The following is a 19,328-nucleotide window of genomic DNA, read 5'->3' on the forward strand; positions in this document are numbered from 1 at the left end:
CTACATCATCTCCATAACCCCTCCTTGGGGGTGCAGTTAAATCTCCTTTTAGTGTCTTCTCCATCCTGAACAAACCCAGTTCCCTCAGCTCCTGCTTGTATATCATGTGCTCTGGCCTCAATAGCTTTCATAGCCTCCACTAAACTTGAGCGGGTATGTCAATTATGTCAGTAAACTTGAGCAGGTATGCCACAGGTCCAAATGACTGCAATGAGTTTAGGATCAGAGTCCTAGTTACCAGATCATAGACAGTCTTAGGTGAGAGACAGATGATATGCCCATAGAAAAAGTCCGGCCAGCAGTTCTAAATGCTTATAATTTTAAAGTAAAATAGGAAAGATTATAGTCTTGAATTAAAAGGTAAATGTAGTTCCCAGACATTTTCTTGGCTCAAGAGCCCAGTCTCACTAAAAGCACCGTAGAAGTGAAGAGTACTGGTTGACAGAAACATTGTTTGATACACGATTAGTGAGTTTAAAAGCTGTCACTATCACCATCTCACAGATGAATAGTGAGTCTTGGTGTATTCTAGACTTGTTCCTGATATATAATACAAGTAACTAGATATTTTCTTTTTAATCACACATCTGCACAGAGTTTATAAAAATCAGATTTTAGCTCTCTACTTGCTGGAGGATAACAGCCCACGTTTAGACTAAAGTTGATACTCCTTTGTATCCTGATACAATTCAAAACATTAACATTACAGGCCAAAGCCATTAATCTACAAAGGATTAATCTACAACACTAATCCACAAAGGATGAGAGTTCTAACTCTTCACAAGGCAATCTGTCCTCTCAGCTTGTGGTCTCAGGCAAAGACTACCTAGATATCTGCTCAGAGGCCTAAAACTCAAGCAGACTGCCTGCATGAATCAGGCGCTGAAAGATCCAACTGAGATCAAGACAGCATGTTTTAAATTACAGTCTGTGTAATTAGGCACAGTAAAGGCAACCTTCTCTTCTGGAGGAAGACCTGTTAATTACTTTGCCGTCTGCCTTCTGCTGCCATTGCTTGTCCTGAAGGACAAGCTGCCCTTTAACTCTTTCTCTTCCACCTGCTCAGACATAAGAGCCTATTTCCACTTTGGAAAGAGGGACCGATATCTACTCATCCCCTCCCCAAATCCCAATATTCAATTAGGAACATACCCTTGATATTTTTTAAGCCCAAAACAGCACTATGCATTGGGTAACCATTAAGATTTCATTAATTAAAGTTGCAGAAATTAGAAGTATAATCTGATACAAAATTAATGCAAAGCGTTCTCAGGATACCAGCTTTAATTAACTTTACTGGAGAATTTTCACTGGTCGAATTCTCATCAGATTCTACCCATACAGTCAAAAATATTTAATTTCTCAAGAGAAGATGAGGATTTGCATATTTAACTTCTAAATTTGCAAGAACACCCATTCTTTGGCCTTGAGCTTAACGATAGCTGAAAGAAATACTGCTATGTATTTTGCTACTAACACATACACATATTCTGCCTGATAAAGTGTTACACATACATCTCACCTACAAGCTGAGTAGCATACTACAGGAGGCAGAACAACAATCTCCATGATAAACTGTCACACAAGAGAAAGCCTCAGGAATACAGAACAAGCAGGCATTGGAATAAGATCTTATTTTAAAATCAGGTTTTGAATTTTGAAGTAGCAAAATAGAAAAGTAGTAAGAATTTCCATCTGTTAGCAGCATTTGGAAAAAATTACATCATAATGCCTTTTTGCAGTGAGGTTTCCTCATTAGTATATTTCAGTTATGAGCTTTTAAGGCCTTTGAGTGAGTTTGTTTTTACAATATTTATAGAAGAAGCTAGGGAAAAAAAGGAATAGATGTATATAGTACATGGTCTAGAGTACAGAGCTGACCTTCACATCTGTCCTTTGAGAGAAAACAAAAAGAATCAGGAGGGGTACAAGAACAGAGTGAGCTAGAACTGCTGGAGGCTGAACACAAAGGATTCTACAAAGGCAACTCTCATACAGAGTTCTGGCCACAGCGCTGAAAAACAAGTAGTTTATAAATTGAGGGGGTGGGGGGTGTTGCTTTGTATTTTTAAAAACTGCCTCTCAGAGTCTTCTCAAAAAGATCTTCCTCATTCTAATTGGTGACCTTTTCTTGCAATTCTTCATCTCATGTTTCTTATACTATTTTCAATGATTAATTTGAAAGACCCAGTCAGCATCCTCTGACTGCAACTTATACAAGAGGTTCTCTTCGTGCTACTAGGTAACATGCGTGTGGCACAGCTGGCAGTCTGCTGTTTTCACAGCAGTCAAGTCTTCTTTACATCTACTACAAGAGAAGCAGGGAAGATAATGTGACATCAAGAACCCCTCTTGATTTTTTGGTAACATGCTGATCTCTAGAAGAATTGTACCCTGTTGTAGATGGAACAAGAAGCTGTAATGGAGAACAGTCTGTACCAAAGTTCAAGATGCAAAAGGACAAATAAAAAAGTTCATATTGTCCAGTACAAACAAAGTAGAAAGAACCAAGATACACAATGTAATCACAAGGAATTAATGAGGTGTAAAACATTTAAATGAGGCAAAGTGATGAGTCATATGGAAGGAAACTGAAACGCCCAGTTTCAGTGTTTCAACAGTTTCATAGTTTTCCATCAAGAAAGTGATCATTTTGGTGGATTTAATACATAAATTTGCAATGAAGACAGATGCATTGCATATAAACAGCCGAAAAAGCACTAATTATACAGGTCTTTATTTTTGAGTTTTATTTTGAGAAAAAGACTGAATGTTTGTGTATCAAAGTAAGTTACCAATAGGAAAACAAATTTGGAAGCTGTATGAAATCATGTTGCTCTCCAGATATTCACAGCTCTATTAGAGCACTTCTGAATTCTGTTTCTACTTTCTATTGTAGGGAAAACTTCCCTCTTACTTTTCTTTCTTGATGCGTGGGGAGGTCAGGGAGGAGAGAGAGAGACAAGGGAACACCCACAAATATTGCAGAGACTGAGCAAGAAAGGCAAAACCAGATATTCATCATCATACAGATACTTGTTCATATTTTCTAAGCAGGTAAGACTCTTGGAGCTACTCCATCTTTTAAAAATCTTTTCACAGTGACCCTAGAAGCAGCTGCTTATGGTCTGGGCCAGTACTGATCTAAACACTACCGTGAACTTGCTGGGGAACATTCATCACACCTATATGACAGGTACAAAAATGTTCCAGTGGGTAAGACATAGACATGAACTTCATACATCATATGTTTTGCTGTAACTATATTACTGTGTTGCCGGGTATCTCAAACTAACTAGCAAGACTGGCAGGTAACATACAAGACGTATTTGAGATGGCAGACATGAAATAGCATTAACTTCAGTTTTCACCGAGTCAAATACACTATTAAGCCTATTTCCTTTAGCCAAACTTGTAACCTCCAAAATATTTAAAGCCAGCATGTCAAGGTCTCTTTGACAGGATCTTTTTTTTATTAACCATCAGTGATTTCCATTAATTATAATCCTGTCCTTCAAAGCTATAAGTAAAAAGAATATCGCTTTTTCTACTGTTTTGCCTGTGAGTCATATCAGATCACTAGACCTTGCTAACTAAATCATTATATTTATCCTTTTTGATAAAAGGCCTTATATTAGCTTTCTTTTGACTCCTCTACTTTCCTTGCTTTTCCAAATTATCCAAGCAAAGTGTACAGGAACATGGAAGAAGAAATGGTGGACAGTTTGATTTGAATTTGGGTGGCACTATTTTTTTTTTTTGAGCAAGTTTTACCCAACAATGTTGGACAAACAAATTCCACTCTTTTTGGTAGCTTATGTAAGTATAGTTACAGAAACAGACTAGCAAATTGGTCACAGATGTCATTAGAAGAGTAGATGGGCGCCATAGAAGTTCCACAGAAATAAATGGACTTCAAAGGCTTGTAGAAAAGTCTCCCAAGGCAATAAAAATTCTTTCTTGCCTATGTCTTCTCCTAAGAAGCTTGAGGAAGAAGTCAAAATTATTTCAGTTATATGAATTATCTTGTCAGCAGGGCACTTTAAATAGTAAAGACTACAAATGACAAGTTGGTAAACTACTTTCTGAAATGGGTTATTTGAAGTAAAACCATTTTAGCTCCCTCAAAGCACCTGGCAGAACGTTTGTGTGTTGAGACAAGCCTCACATATAAGAATGTACTTTTCCTTCTGCTTCAGATAAATGAGAAAGCACCAAGGACATCCTCTTCCAAGCAATTGTGAAAACAGTAATTACTTCCAAAACAGGTATTCTCATCAGAAGGCTAGGGCTAAGCCGTACTGTCTGAGAGATTCTGCTGGAGCTGCTCCAGCAAATAAAAGGGCTGGAGTATTGCTCAGTGCAGACAGAAGAGTAGCTTCTGTCATTTTGAGATGAGAAGAAACTCCAAAAAGGCTTGCCTGTAGCAAGCAAAGCAGCAAAACATGCCAGTCAGTGAGACTGAGAGATCCTCGTTACGTTAAAGTTGCATGTTTCATGAGTACTTTGCAGACTTGTAATGATTAAATGTCAGGATGAGATCTAGACATTCCCGTTTTCTGCATCACCATTCCAGTTTCCATGGAAGGGATGTGCACTTGTGCACAGTCCAAGTAGGTGTGCTATGGACAACCCAAGTGCAGATAGTGAGGCACTCAGCGTGGCATTTTAGAGCTTATTCCAGTCTTAAGTTTATTCCTCTTGTGTTCAGAGACAAAAGGATTTTCAGAGGACAACAAAGGATCCTTCAGGAGTAACTGATAATTGTCAGATATAGTTGCTTGCAGATTTCCCAGGTGAAGCCAAGCAAAAAGCCAGAATGTGTTCCACGTGAACCTCTCTAAGCAGTCAGTAAAACAGGGAAGCAGAGACACAAACAAGAAGTGACCTATGTTCTGCTTTGGTTCAGTTTTGAACAGTAGAGTGCTTGAAGGAAGACGACCTGAATTAACTTGTGAATAGTTAGCCCTTTCAGTTAACAGACAAGCCAGCATTCAGCAAGGCCTTGCATGCAATCTTCTTTATTTATAGAAGCACATGGATACTGACTTCATCTATGTTGCACTCTCAGATGTCATTCATGCCACCTTAAATAACCAACAATTCTGATCAAATATGTCTAAAGCCACACGCAAGAGTAGGAGAGAAGAGACCCTTTTCAGGGACAGCTGATTATGGGGAGATACATAATAGCCACTTCAACAACTTTTCTTTACTCTGTCCTTAATAGGCTTCTTCATCACTCTTTATACTTAATCACTTGTAAACTGAAGACCTCCGATTCAATGCTTTCAGTAGCTGAAATGATTTGAAGAATCTTCTCTTCTGATTCCCATTTTACATGTTAACTTCCCACAATTAATGCTGCTTTCTTCAGCTTGCTTTTAGCTTTCAAGGGCTGCTCCTGCATGGAAAAAACCCTTATGCTTTGCTATTTAATCCTACTGAATCTTTTCATGCTTCCCTGAATACTTTCTCATTTAGTGCTACATCAGCTGTGTTGAACATAAGCAGCCTCCATGTCAAGTGTAAGACTAGCTTTAAATCAGCTGGCTAGTTGGAGAGAAAAGTAGGAACCTGAAAGAAAAAAACCAAAAAAACCCCAAAACAACCCAACACAGAAGCATTCTTTCCTTAGTTTGCAAGAATTCTTTATTGCCAAACTATAAGATAAAAGCACCTGACAACTCCCCAAATACATACACATGCAGGGTGTAAAAAAAAAAAAAAAAGAGAGAGAGGAAAAGTTCAGAGCAGAGAGCAGAGATCACAGCATCACAGCTACCTTTACTTTTTGGTTACTCAAATTTTGCTATTAATAATCTTTATAAAAGGAATTATTACTTCCCTCATACTGGTATTGCACTCATTAGTTCCACAGAGAAGGTACTCTGTGTGGAGAAGGAGGGAAAAACTTACCCATTGGACAAACAACTGACATATCAACATTAATATTTGTATGCAGCTAAGAAGTTTAAGTGCTATTTTAAGACTTACCCAGAAAGACCCTCACTAGATGCACCCTGACATTATTCTGGTGACAGTTAATTCCTATTTATGTTATCCTTTCCAACCTGTCCATAATTATGTCCTTACTTACATGAGAACCTCTTAAAAGAGGCAACTCTTGGTGAAAATAAAAGTCCAGTATTTTGTCCACTGCTATCAGAATGTTAATTACTTTTATCAATTACCACTACACAGGGAGAATCAAGAAGATGGAGGTGCTAAACTGTGACTTTTCTTGGATTTTCACATCTCAACACAAAATTAACACATGTAGAGAGTAAAGCCACTGAATGCCTCTACAACTGTTACTATGAAAGCCATGATACTCCAAATTATTTCTGTATATCTGCCTTTCTTGACAAGGCATTCAAATGCGTTCAGAGAATCGAGATAATTTAGAACACTTCACTGGAATTACTTCTGTCTGAGCAGAACAAGAATACTTCAGAAAGGAAGATGGAAAATTGAAATTTCTTCAACAGAACAAACAGCAGATATGATTAAGTAAGTGTTCAGGAAGAGTGTCACAGAAGGAATATCAGTTGAAAGACAGATCTCCCAGGACGCAGGGAAAGCTTCTACTGTTTTCATCGGTCTGAACAGAGAAAACCCAGACAAATTAGCTGAAAATCCGCCCTGCCTCAACAGTGACCACACCAAGGGAATGTCAGGTAAACTAAAAGGCTTCTTCTAATAGGATAATTTATTTTTTAAACAACATTCAAATTACCTACTGGGAAATGGCACCTAACCCACACCAAATTTTAGACTCATTTGGAAGAACAAGTTGAGACAAGCCAAAAGTGTACCAAAATTTTTGGCAACAGTCAACAGTCCTATATGAAACTGTTCTAGTGCTCAGCAGTATTCACGGACACTGTTTAACGTAAAGCAAAGACTGCAACTTTGATCCTGCTGATACCTGTTCCATACTAAAAAAAAAAAAAAAAAAAACAAACAAAAAACCACACACCCTCAAAACCCCCTTACTTGTCACAAAAATTCATGCAAGAATAGAATTATGAAAGAAGGTGTTGAAGATCAGCCATGAGAGGAGAGTGTAATGAATCACTACTGAGCACGGAGACACAGGCAACTGCTGCTCTCAGGAGGAGCTGGACAGAAGAGCTTACTTGCCAAAAGCATGCCTAGACACCAAAATGAGGTGCTTAGGTGCTGCCTAAGGCTCAAAGAAAACACAATATTCAGTAATTGGCTCAAATGACACAGCCTGGAAAGCAAAGCAGGGGAAATTTGGAATGTTCTTGTCACTTTTTCCTCCCACTGCAGTAGGAAATGAATGCAACACACCACCACAGGAAGATAGGCAGTCATTTGGATGCTGAAGTTTTGCTGAACAGTGCCGAAGTCTGCTTTCTAGAATTCTGCCTTGTAATTTGCTTAACGTATGCAATCTCTTAGTCTCCAAATAAATGCTTGAGAGAGTAGTGAAGAACACATTTAGAAAATACTGTGCTAGCAAGACAGACCCAACTATAATCTCAAAAATTTTACTTCTTGACAAAATTCAGTAAAAAACCCCACCAAACTTACAAAACTTGAAAAGGAGTATCAGTGCCTGGCTTAGCCATACCAAGGCGGCAAGAGGAAAACAGAAGAACAGAAATGCTAACAAAGAGTGTACTTGGAGGATCTAGTAAACTTACATGAAATACATTTGCACAGTGTGTTGTCCTACTAGAAACACTGCTTAAGAAGCAGAGCTACAGTCCATAACAGATGAGCGGCCTGCAAAAATTGCTTCTATGAGGCACAAAAGTGATAGCAAAGAGAATTTTCTGCTTGGAAGGAAATAGCACGGTTCAGCGTGCTGCAGCAGTCATCAGAAATCAGTACCTTTTTCTGGAGATTAACATAAATAACTCTTCTGATCTGCAGTCTTATCAGCTATACAATTGTGGGAAAACAACATTTAAATAACAGCTTTCACCCTTTACTTGCAAATGTTGTCAATGAAGATGGAAGTGCTTCATGATAAAAGGTGCTACATAAATAATACATTTCCCCAGTACCTGAGAAAAAGAGGGTAACAGAAATGCTTCTTCTTGCTCTTTGGTCTGTATAGCAATTACATAAATGTGCAGAGTGTACAACTGAAAAGTGTCTTCTTCTAGAATGACAATTAGCTAATGCGTCATACCATGCAAAATATCTTCATGCAATTCCTTCCTTACGTGCTAATGAAATCATTCCCCAGTATTAGCTTTCTATATATTAAAAGCCTATTGTTACATGAACATATAATGAATACCAGAGTATCAGTGAGGAAGTGAGGTTACATGCTTAAATTTCTTATACAGTATCTGTGTTTCTCTGAGTGTATCGCTATCGTGTTCATCTTCTATAAATACCCATTCAAACTGTACTTGTTCTGGAGATGCGCTGTGCACATGTTGTGGACGGGTGAAGGCTTTGCACCTGTTTTTTTACCACTTACCAATTTTTTTACTTCTGTAAAATTAAAGAGAATATTGCCATTCCCTCAGTCAGGCCCTAGTAGTACTACATTAGATATAGATACAAAAATTACACTCTGAAAGGACACATAACGGTAGTGGCATTATTTTTGAACACTGTCACTCAGAGTGAATGACACTGGCATTATACAGTTCTTTACTACCTCATAATATTATAGCTGCCATTCAACAGATCAACACCTGAACTCCCTGCAGGCAAATAAACACATTAAAAAAAAAAAGTGCTCAACAAGGCCTCTAGCTATTCAGGATAACTTAGAGGACTCCCTGTTCAGGATAAATATTCTGCTTGGAAAAGGTTTTGGTGTTTAAGAACTGAATGAAAACATTAGTAGCCTGTGCATAAACAAATACATGATAGAAAGGGCTTACTTCACTGACAAAAAGCTGTCATTTCCTTAGGCTTTTAAGGCATGCTGTCAACAATTTTGATAAGCTGTGTCTCTTTCTCAAGTCATACAGCTTCTATAGTCATGCATACTCCATTCACATCTCTTATCACGCTTTGACTCCATGAGACTTTACAAATAAGTTACTTAAAATGCACCAGTCTATTAACAAAAAAAAGCCCAAACTAAAAATAGTGTTTTACATTATGCCTGCCTTTTAGAGGCTAAAATTTTTTCACATGCTCCAATTCTTATATGCATCAACAAATCTTTTATTTTCTGCTTGCCGTGTCTGAGCTCACAAACATTAGCCCAAGTCAGTAAAGATGCCATCATCCCACTATTTTAAAACACAAAACAAAGGAAGGGTTTACGGCTGAATCTGTCTTGCTCTATAAGACTACATACTACAGTTTGTTCTTTCTTACGTTTAAAATACAAATTTTTTATATCCAACTATCAACTTCTATGTCTCTTGCTAATGGCACCAGTTCCTTCCAGTCTCACTGCAAACATATTATTGTACTGATCCTACAATAAAAATGAACGTAACAGGGACACAAGAGATCAATCCAAATGAAACGTGTAATTAGTAACGGGAAGAAATATACATAGTAAAGAAACTGGGAAAGGAATGGAACAGAGATAGAAATTATCATGCTACTAAACAGAGTTCCTAAATTCTGACCGCTGCACATCAGAAGTAAGTTTGCAGGAAGTATATAAAAAAAGTGACAACGAATAAATTGGATATGGAACAGACTCTATATATCCAGAAGGAGTAAATAGACCAAGACGATTCTGTTCTTGAGGAAAAAGAGAACGTGACAGATACGCAATACCATGACTTTTGAGAAACTGAAAAGGGAACAACAGTTTAACTTTTCTCATATCACAAGAATTAAAGGGGCCCCCAATTGAATCGTTAGACAACAAATTTTAAGGCAAAATAAAGGGACTTACTTCCTTACGCTCCACATGCATTGAATCATATAACTATGAAAAGATACTGTGGAAACTGAGAATATAAATCAGATCAACCAAACACACTCTGTGAGGACGCGATGCCCCCTGTGATAAATGTAATTGTGCAAACACTACTTTATGCTTAAAGAACTCCTAATCAATGCCGAGGACCAAACACTGGGAGATTGTATCACAAGATGATTACTCCATTTAATTTAGGCATTACGACTTTAAGCATTCTTTACTGGAATTTTGCCAGTGGTCTTATTTTAATAGCACGTTTATATTCTTGCGGGCTACATCTATAACAATATGCCACACAGCTTTTCTGAATAAAATGAGTTTTTATCTATCCTATACAGTTTGAACAGGCATCTGACAGTCACCATTCTAGTGTGAACAACTATTTTTTAATTTACTAGCTATACTAAACCCAACCAATGCCATGTGTCATGCATCACAGGAAAAAAAAAGTCTTTATATATATTTATAAAAAAAGAATTAAAAATCACACACACAAAAAAAAAAGACACTCACCTTAAGTTCCCAAGAGCTTTTGCTAAACTTAAGACACACGTTTCATTCTTTTTTTGTGATATATATTTTTGCAGCGTATAATAGTGCTCTCTCGGGGAATTCACTAGCAATACAGAGATATCAAGAACTTTCTGTATGGCAAGTAAGCACCTTGGGAAGTTTGAAAGTAGCAGAGCTTATCCTGATTTCCCTTTTAAACTTACATCTCAGTAAAGTGAGAATGATAGTGAACTGCCTCTTAACATCAAGAATTTTTCTTGGTCCACTTAAGGATGGATGATTTCGAAGTAGAAACATATTTTTAATTACTACTTTGACCAGGTTAGTAAAAAAAAAAAAAATAAAAATTCAGACAAATCTAGAGAGTTACAGACCAGAAATTATTAGGCAGAACTGCAGAAATTCTCCGAAAGCAAAGTTGAGATTCCAAGTCACACAAAGAAAACAGGAAACTGATGGAACATTTGTTTACCTAAATTTAGTTTAGTTAGTTTAGAAGTGACTTTTCCATGAAAAAAAAGGCAAAAAAAAAAAAGTATTAGGAGACACTCTTGATCAAGGCTCAAGTTCCGCTATTGTTTATTTTCCCTGGCTTTGAAGTGTGGAAACTCTACTTTTGAGCCTTGGCCTGAAGGAGTTGACATCAACTGAGTTCAAGACTTCTGAGTGCAAAGAATGTGTGCACTCATATTTTTTTGCAGTTCTTGAGGTTCATCAGCTATCCAAATAGCAGTAGTCACTTCCACAGAACACCTTGTACAGGATTCACTGACAGCTTTCTCATTAAGCTCCAGCTCATTTCTCCATCTATGAAGTTTACCTCTCTCCTACCTATGAATAATCAACAAGTTCAGTAGAGATGCTGAACAGGAAACAATTTAAGGCTGCTGCTGAAGTAATAATATCCTTTACCAATAAGATCCACAGTATTTTAAGTGAGTTTTAACATGTGCTATAAACAGTATCATGGAAGGACCATTAATAAGCATCTGTGCTATTTTAAAACAACAGGTGGTGAAATCGTTTCTCCACAGTTACGTGCTCACCATATGTGTAAATGGAAATTCTGTAGGAGTTAGAAGGCAAATGAGTGAATAGTTAGAAAATATATATTATGTAATATATATAATTATATAGATATATTAAGAGGTATATGATCTCATTAAAGCTGCAGCACATTTTACAGGCTAGCTAACAGATGCCAAGATAACTTTGATATACCTTTGGGTCTTTTGGAATAGTTGATAGAACAAAGATGTGACAAAAAAAACCCCAAACAAACAAAGTAAGGGAAACTAAAATTGTAGGTTGGAGTTAGACCTATTTGCGTATCACATCTGATGAATCACTAGGACATTAGTGTAGAAAGGGATGCATAATTGGGCAAAGGCCAGACAATTGCTTTACAGTACTTCTGAACACAGGGCAGATTAAGTTGCCCAAGAGTCCTTTAAAAGCAAAGAACAACAGTGTAGCCAATATTAAAACTCATTCTAGTAAAGGTTAGAAAACAAAACAAATTCTACTAGAGAGAACTAATCTACACCCTGACTGACACGGAAATTGTTACACTGCAGCTTTTCTGCAGAGTATGTGTTTTATACTTGGTTTACCCAGGGAAGAACGGCAGAGAGACCCTGGAATCATTTCACCACTGCAGAAATGCGACCAGCTCACAAATGCGACCAGCTCAGAAATGCAGCTTATCTTAAGTATGTTAGGGAAGACAAAAATCACTATCATATGTTATTGGTTCTACCGTAATAACTAAAGGAAGAAAAATGAAATTATTTTATCTGGTATTTAGCTAGAACATTTGCACCAACTCTATGAGGGAGTCCACTTTGTGTCACCTTCTCCTCCAATATGTTTCCTCCAATATGTTTATATTTAAAGATAGGGACATATACTGTAAACATACAGTTCTTGTACAATCAGATCCCTTCTTTTATAATGGTGTTTTAACAGAGTCATTTTGTAGGAGCATGCAATACGAAAACTTACTTTAAACTAACCTCTCAGTGCATCGTGTAACTAATACATGGAAATGGAATCATGCTTGTGTTGCTGTCACGTGCAGTCCTCTTGAAGAGAAAGGCGTAAATCAGCTTGCTTTTGCAAGAAGCATACATGAACTCTGCACTTCTATCTCCATATTTCAGATATTAAACTCAGGGGCTGACTTACTTGATTAGGTCTAATTAAAGATAAAAAGATACTTACCGCTTGCCTTGTTCCCATCGCTAATACATTACACGTGGATAAAACTCTTAGTTCTCCTTAACAACTGCTACCTTTGCAGTTGACTGCCCCTACACATAAAGAAAGATCTTCTATTGACAATAATTAAAGAGTCCAACATGAAATCTATTTGCATAGTAGGAGACTAAGTTTATGGCTGGCATTTATTTCTCAGACAGAAATTTTTTCTCACCTAGAAATGTTAGCTACTGCACGTAAAGGGCATGCATTTGGAAAAGTGTCAATACATTCGTTCTTCAAAAGAAAAAAATGGTATCACTACTGTTAAAATACTATTGATTGCTTGCACATTCCAAAGTACAGTCTTAAATTCACTGTATAATATCAGTCCACTCACACTCTGCTCAAGCCTTCCTTTAAGGAATTCTTAATTTGCGGAAACTAATCCAACTCAAAGCCTGGTAACAACAGAACTGAGTCACATGCTTGCTCTGGAACGTGGTTATTTCAGTTAGTTCAAACAGTACTTAGAAACATCAGCTTTAATATATTTTGTATTATTATGAGAACGTTTAACTGAACTGTTTCATTTCAGCCCTTGGAAAGGATCACAAGTGAAATCAAACCTCTGCAACTTCAAGTGCATTCAAGGTTACCGGGTTTTCCAGTTTGTTCTCCCAAGGAAACAAGCCTTATGCAAATATACCCATCAGGCCCCCACTCATAAATTTGGTCAAATGAACCTGCTGGTTCAAAGGCTGACCGTGGCCTAGAAATCTCAAAGATAATTAAGCTCTTACAAATTTGAAGAGCTAACCCAGATGAAGAGTTCCAAAATAGCAGACCCTCTGAGGAAAAGGCAGCTAAATCTCAGCTGCTACCCAGCCTGTGTGGCATTACCCAGCTGGCCAACTAGGCTGTTCTTCCAGTCAGCAGGGCTGTTGCCCCAGATTAACCACAATAAAGATGCTTTTCTTTGCTTGGCAGAGGTATGGAAGTTACTGTAACAGAAGGAGGAAGAGAAGATCTGGGAGAGAAGTCTGTATGAAGTAGATTTACATCAGTTACACTAGTGAACTAAATTCACACTGACAATTAGATATACTTTTTTTTAATGCAAGAGTGCACATGTCCATTTTACATGATTACACCATCTGTCTTAGAAGCACACATAAAATAAAAACAAAAGCAATTCAAGTTTTCAGTGTCAAACCAATCAGATGTACGTTCTCATCTACAAAATGCTCTTGGTCAACTACTCCATCATCCCTGACACCACACTATTATAAAAAATGTTAACTAACAGTCTTTTGAAACATTATTTAGGTTCGCCAGGAAGCACGAACAGCTAAATTTACTGCGCTAATGTTGTGTGAACATTAGTTAGTACTCATACTACCCTGTACTTACAAGAACAAAGTGGGAGACCATTACTTGATGCTCTCTTCAGTGAGGAAATTGACTTTATATAGAGTAGGTGGACTAATATGAGAAGTATCTGAACTCAACTACATGGTTTCTTTTTCCAGCCACAACCAGTTAGAGAAGAAATCAGCAAATGACTACAACATTGCAATTGCTGAGACAGCCAACCTTGCTCTTTTCTAGACAGGAAAAAACAGTAGAGATGTCATAACTCAGACTCCCAAAAGACACAGGTCTGATGGAATGAGATATATTTTTTTTCTACTTTGAAATGCATACATTGGCAGTGCCATGGAGTGCTTAAAAGGATCAAGCTTATACAGGGTCATAGTTAATGACTGTTCTTCAGAGCAAAGATTTGTCTGTTGAACTGATTTCTCACACTGCAATTCACGAGCCACTCTTTGTTTCAGCCCTGTGAAGCCTCAATTGTCTTTTATACACATTTCCTGTCTCTATATCCATCATTCGCCTTCTGCATACCCAGCAACAGCACTGGGGCACAAACATGTATTTAAACATCTTCCCAGAAATAACAACAACAGACCAAGCAACTGGCTGTTACCTCCTGTCATGTCCTCAAACCAGGACACCTGCACAAGTATTACTTCTATCACACTAGCGCCATGACTAGAGGCTTCAACCACAACTGGAGAGCCCTCAACTGCATGAGCTGCTCTGTGAACACACAGGATAACAGGATGCTTCAAGATGAACGTATAAGTAAATAGACATTGAATAAAATAACCTTCAGCTTCCAACATCCCGCTTTCTTTTTTCATTAAAAGCAGATTAATACCCTATCCTTTTCTTCCCAGAGGCACAATCGCTGTTTTCACTTCCAAACCAAACCACATAGAGCCATTAACCACTACTACATGCAGATAGTGCTCATTCTAATGATCTGCCTCTGCACACCAACCCTAGCCTCCTGTATTGACATGCCTGCTTTAGCGCAACCTTTTTTAAAGCAGAACAAAGAAAAACATAAAACCAAAAATCACCAACATATCAAATAAAGGCCAGACAGACTTTTCACTTCTACTCAATTCCAAAAGACTGTTCATCTAATGTTAACACCTGTATACGTACCACAAACAGCGTGCAACACCAATGACCAAGCTACAATGCTGCCATGTACTTGTTTTTTCACTCTGAAGGCAATATGATGGATGAGCAACTCACTAATTCTTCCATTTAGCAAACAAAGGCATTTGAATTTTGCTATTTTGCTTGTCAAACCTTGTGCTAGATGACAAAAATGGAAAAAGGAAAAAACCGCAAGCATAAGTCCCCCCAAAAGTCAATAGAATCCATTTTGGTATAAGGGCTGGTTCTCCAACTTCTACACTCCCTTTAGTTTCCTGTGAAGCGACTCCCAAATCCAGGAAGGTAAAGAAGACAACATCCTTTTTTTGATTCTGTTCCCCTGAACACCTTCTGCCCTAAGATGTCTTCCCCGTCACTTGAGGAAGGCACATCGGACTGGAGAGCGCAGCAGGAAGCCCGGGGCGCAGTCCCGCACCTGTCGCAGTGCTCCACGCTCCTTTCCCGCCTTCGCGCCCGTCCTGCGCCACGCCGCAGACAAAAATGCCCCTCCACGCGTGTCAATCCCTCCTGGCACGGGTAAAGAAGGCAGCCCGGGCTGCCAAGCAGCCAGCTGGCTGCGAGCCACCGCACATCCTGGCAATGAGAGATAAAAACGCAACGCTGTGGCGCTTCTGAGAGGGCAGCCTTTCTGCTTTTGGAGGAAACCGCGGGAGGAGGAAGCTACATGCCCGAGCACGGCTCCAGACTCTGCCTGCGCACACGCAGCACGGCGCCTGTTCCCCGGGCCACCAGCCCGGCCTTCCCCGGGAACGGGGCGAGCAGAGGCAGGCGGCTCGCAGCGGCGGCGTCGCGGCACCCCCACCGGGCAGCGCCGCAGCCTCCGCCGCCCGCCCCCTCACACACCTCCGGCAGCTCCCGCTCACCTTTCCAGCGACCGGCTCAGCGCATCTTCCTCCCTCCCTCCCCGCAGCGGCTGCTGGTGGCGGCCCAGATCCCCTGGGCCCAGCGGAGCGGAGGTGCCCGGCGCTGCCCCTCCCTCAGCCGGCGGCAGCTCCCGCTCTCGCTTCACCCCCACATCCCGCCGCCGGCGGCGGTGGCGGCAGCAGCTGCTGCTCCTAAATTCACGGCGCTCCGTCGGCATGAAGTCATCCTCCCCGCCCCCTTCCCCGGTCCGCCGCACTCCGCTCCCGCCGCGGAGGGGGAGACGGCCCCTTCCTCCCGGCCGCCCGAGCGCTGCGGGGCCCTGGCGCTCCCCCCTCCACCGGAGGGGCCGCCACTCCTGCCGTACTACACACACCCCGCTGCCCGGGAGGGCTGCGAGGGGCGCCGCGGTCCCCCGGCGGCGCGGCGGCGGGTCGGGGGTCCCTCCCCGGGCACGGCGGCAGGATGGGCCGCTCCGCCTCCGCTCCAGCCTTCCCCTCACGGGAGTCCCCCCTCGGCGGGTGGTGGGGTGCGCGACGTTCCCGCCCAACGGCCGCTGTCAACCGCCGCCCCCGGTGGCCGGCACCGAGGCCTCGCCGCCCAGCCCAGCCCAGCCCAGCCCAGCCCAGCCCAACCCGGCCGTACCGGGCTGAGGCGGCGAGGAACGGGGGAGGGCAGGATCCCGCAGCGCTGCAAGGCCGGAGCCAAGGGAGAGCCTCCCCCCGGGAGAGCTCTATGTGTGTGTCTGTGTCTGTTTTTGAAGGAAAATCCGCTGTAATCCTTCGTGCCTGTGTGTGGGCGCCCGGGTCTCCCCACTTCCCTCCCGGCCTCAGGGCATGCAAGCGCTCCGAGGCCTGTGCCCCTAAAAAATGCAGGTGTTTCTGGGGCGGAGGGGACTTTGCCAGTGGCTCTTGCGCTGTGCCTGGGAGAGGAGAGCAGAGGAAAGGCACTAAGCTCAAGGTCATCAGGACACACTTCTCCCTTTCCAAGGGCGTCCTGATATTTTTAAGATCCACCAGTAGGCAGCATGTCTATTTTTGTTACCTACAGAGTGCTGTGTGCGTACTGGGTGACTGACAGGCTCATAAAGAGGGCTGGATTCTTGTCACAGTTTACAATCCCATGAACCCATCCTCTGTGCAGGACAAGCACGGCCGTGTTGCTGCATAAATAACACCACGCAGTCCAGTTTGGATAGATAATGCGTGTGACCAAATCATCGTAGTCGGAGAGCTTTTCGTATTTCACAAGCAAGTCAGGGATGTGTCTGGTCAAGAAAAGTCCTGCTGGATGAGCTCCCAGGAAAACAGAAATGTGAGTACAGGCATTTCCAAGGCGCTGCACCTGCCCTGTTGACCGGCTAGCCAAGTGGTACCTAAGCAAGGTTTTTAAGTAGACGTGAGTTGGAGATGTTGATGTTTTCCATAGTGGTGAGGTCTGAAACAGGAGAAGAGCCACTTCAGCTGACTTGGTATAGTTAGGAAGGGTGTCTGTAGTGGTAGAGGAAAGTGGAAAAGGGGATAGGAATCTCATGAAGGTAAGGATCTTCAAGGATCTTCATCTGCTACAGCTTCCCTGGCCAACCTGTTCCAGTGTCTCACCGACCTGACAGTGAAGAATTTCTTCCTAATATCAAATCTAAATTTCCCCTCTTTCTCTTTAAAACAGTTACCCCTCATCCTATTGCTCCGCTCCCTGATAAAGAGTCCCTCCCCATCTCTCCTATAGGCCCCCTTTCAGTACTGGAAGGCTGCTATAAGGTCTCCCTGAAGCCTTCTCTTCTCCAGGCTGAACAACCCCAACTCTCCCAGCCTGTCATCATAGCATAGGTGCTCCAGCCTTCTGATCATCTTCGTGGCTCTCCTCTGGACCTGCTCCAACAGGTCCATGTCCTTATGTTAGGGACTCCGGAGCTGGACACAGTACTCCAGGTGGGGTCTCATGAGAGCAGAGGGGCAGAATCACCTCCCTTGACCTGCTGGCCACACTTTTAATGCAGCCCAGGGTATGGTTGGCTTTCTGGACTGCAAGTGCACACTGCCTGCTCATGTTGAGCTTCTCCTCAGCGCTGCTCTCAAGCCATTCTCTGCCCAGCCTGTATTTGTGCTTGGGATTGGTGTGACCTGGATGCAGGACTTTGCAGTTGGCCTAGTTAAACTTCATGAGGTTCACACAGGCCCACCTCTCAAGCCTGTCTAGGTCCCTTTGGATGGCATCCCTTCCCTCCAGCGTATCAATCGCACCCCACAGCTTGGTATCGTCAGCAAATTTGCTGAGGGTGCACTCAATCCCACTGTCCATGTCACCAACAAAGTTGTTAAACAGCACCAGTCCCAGTACTGACCCCTGAGAAATACCACTCGTCACTGCTCACCACTTTGACATCGAGCTGTTGAGCACAACTCTTTGAGTGGCCAGTAGGTCGAGGGAGGTCATTCTTCCCCTCTACTCTGCACTGGTGAGGCCACAACTGGAGTACTGTGTCCAGTTCTGGGCTCCCCAGTTCAAGAGGGACAGGGAACTACTGGAGCGAGTCCAGCGAATGGCAACCAAGATGATTGTGGGACTGGAGCACCTCCCTTATGAGGAAAGGCTGAAAGAGCTGGGACTCTTTAGCCTGGAGAAGAGAAGGTTGAGGGGGGACCTGATTAATGTTTACAAGTATCTAAAGGGTGGGTTTAAGGAGGACGGAGCCAGGCTCTTTTCAATGGTTCCCAGCGACAGGACAAGGGGCAATGGGCACAAGCTAGAACATAGGAAGTTCCGTTCAAATACACGGAAAAACTTCTTTACAGTGAGGGTGACAGAGCACTGGAACAGGCTGCCCAGGGAGGTTGTGGAGTCCCCTTCTCTGGAGATTTTCAAGACCCGCCTGGATGCAGCCCTGAGGGATGTGCTTTAGGCAACCCTGCTCTAGCAGGGGAGTTGGACTAGATGATCTCTAGAGGTCCCTTCCAACTCTGAAGATTCCGTGATTCCGTGATTCCGTGATTCCGAGTGTGGTCATCCAGCCACTGAGTGGTCCATCTGCCAAATCCATGTCTCTCCAATTTAGAGACAAGGATGTCATGTGGGACATTGTCAAATGATTTGCACAAGCCCAGGTAGATGATGTCAGTTGCTCTCCCCTTATCCACCAACGCTGTAACGCTGTTGTAGAAGGCCACCAAATTTTTCAGATGTGATTTGCCTTTAGTGAAGCCACATTGGCTGTCACTGATCACCTCCTTATTTTCCATGTACCTTAGTATAGTTTCCGGGAGGATCTGCTCCATGATCTTGCTGGGCACAGAGGTGAGACTGACTGGCCTGTTCCCCAGGTCTTCCTTTT

The 19,328-nt window shown here is 41.8% G+C and overlaps 1 protein-coding gene across 1 annotated transcript in view; it reads right to left on the reverse strand.

Moving 5' to 3' along the window:
- The window catches only part of PKIA (cAMP-dependent protein kinase inhibitor alpha), a 43,566-nt gene extending 27,374 nt beyond the window's left edge, over window positions 1-16,192 (reverse strand). The window contains exon 1 of the mRNA XM_054191869.1: window positions 16,000-16,192. The gene's annotated coding sequence lies outside the window, so the exon portion shown is untranslated. The remainder of the gene's footprint in view (window positions 1-15,999) is intronic.
- Window positions 16,193-19,328: the final 3,136 nt, after the last annotated feature.

Source organism: Rissa tridactyla, chromosome 2, assembly GCF_028500815.1.
Source record: "Rissa tridactyla isolate bRisTri1 chromosome 2, bRisTri1.patW.cur.20221130, whole genome shotgun sequence".
Classification (NCBI taxonomy): domain Eukaryota; kingdom Metazoa; phylum Chordata; class Aves; order Charadriiformes; family Laridae; genus Rissa; species Rissa tridactyla.